We start from the raw sequence: 2,117 nt of genomic DNA, 5'->3' as shown, positions 1-2,117 counted from the left end.
TCTAAATAGTGAATCGTGAGGAAAGGACGATACTGAAAGTACTCTATTGATGTATTGATGTGTGTTTGGTCTATATATAGGGACAGAGGTGAAACAATAATTAAAAAGACCCTTCAGATAACGATTTTAAACGGGATTGTTGTGGGGCTGTTCTTCTTAAAAACAAATCGACAGCTGGCAAAAATACTTGCATGGTCTCTCTGTCTTATTTAATATACATTTCCCCTGTTAACTACCCTCCCAGGAGCCATAAAACACAATATAATGGAAACTAAAATGATCCATGTATGTAATTTGATAACGATTCATAAACATGAAGCACCCTGAGCTCATCACGATAGTGCTGTGTTTGCCGAGTGGTAAAGCCCTTTCAGAAATGACTCAGTGCTATCATAAAACCGTACGTTCTTCATGAAGGTGCGTGTGCTATGTGATATTTCATTTTTCAGACTGCCAGTATGTGCTGTCTGTACACTAATGGCGAACAGTTATTAAAGCATTAAATTTTGCCCGGGGGTGATTTTTATCGTCTCGATATTGACCAACAGTGATCAAATTGTCATTTTCGAGAAGCCTTAAAAGCTTGTCAACACTTCCTGGTAACAGTCGGCGTGCGGATTGATGCTGATTGGCTGATTCTGTTCTCGTTGATTTCTCACTTCATAGGAGTCATCTGAGGAGAAACAAACATGTCATTCAGACTCGGATGACTCTCCAAATGGCTGATTATTGATTTTTTAAGACAATACACGCTGGAAGTATGCGTTAAGGGCTGAGAATGAATGTGATCATCAGGCATATTGTTTTCCCTCTCTCGAAAGATTAAGTAAATATTAAGGCTTATACAAACACAAGTGTCTTTATAAGATGAAATTTGAAAACTTTTTTTGTAACAACACCAGAAAGGAAAACATATACAGAAACGTCAATCATACCAAAAACAGACAGTTAAGAGTTTTAGCATTGCCAGCATTACATTTGCATTGTATCATAAAAAAATCACTTTACCAAGCATTATAATAATAACCAAAACACAAACCCCCAAATAGATTTTTAACTGACACGAATCTTCAATAACCGTTGCACCGAGATGGCAGAGTGCAGGAAATGTCAGAGCGGAGATCAGCGCATCGGCAGCGGATATAGATCGCTCTGATAACTAGCGCCCAGCTGAGGAATAATGGCGTGGTGTAATTGGGAGGCCCTCCAACGACACGTTCTAATGGCTGCAAGTCAAAGCCCTCGGGGGGGGTGCTGCGTTGCTCCCAAACAAATAAAGATTAATAGCAGCATGATGAGATAAAACTATGAGAGGGTAATAATGCTGGAAGGAAACGGAGGCGGGGAAATGGCGAGATGCTACGATCTGACCGACATGTCTCTAATCGCTTCATAAAAAAATAAAAAAAAATCTAAATAAAATAGCCTGCGATAAATTCAGATTGGAACAAGTGAAGAATGTATGTAGCCTACTCGTAAATCTTAATTAGCAAACATTTGGATTGATTGTTGACGAGTGTTCATTACTTAATCTAGCAATAAAATTAGCCAAAAGAGAGTTATTAGGGTATTTATTTGTTTCATTATTTCTTAGTATCGTATTGTTTTATTATTATTATAGTAGAAGTAGTAGTAGTAGTTGTATTAGTTATAGTTATACGCATATGTAATACTTCTATCTCCTGACAAAACTTTGAATGGCTGAACATATTTACACACACATTTACTTGGGAGATAAGATATGTCTCCTGTCTGTTGAGCATTTAGCGTGTAAACCCTTTTGGTGTGTTGTCGTGTGATTTTACTGACAGGTCTATAGTTCTGCCCGACAGACTACAAATTCTTTATTTATTCTTTATCTTCAGTTAGCTGTAAAAACATCTTGCTGTCGTTGTTGTTTTTTGTCTTGATATTAATTATTTCTTACCTCTATTGTGTTTGGTCTCTTTGTTTCTCCGCGCTAGCAGTTGTTGGCGTACGGACTGGTGTGTCTGTGAGTGTTTAATTAGTATTGAATGGGCGGAACAATAGCCTCAGCGAGTCGTATGATTGATAAGCTTTTCTTTAAAGATTCCCCTTCTCTCTATCTTCATCAGCCACAGGTTCCCACAAAATGG

Source organism: Gadus morhua, chromosome 19, assembly GCF_902167405.1.
Source record: "Gadus morhua chromosome 19, gadMor3.0, whole genome shotgun sequence".
Taxonomy (NCBI): Eukaryota; Metazoa; Chordata; class Actinopteri; order Gadiformes; family Gadidae; genus Gadus; species Gadus morhua.
Note: the sequence above shows the minus strand (reverse complement) of the source record.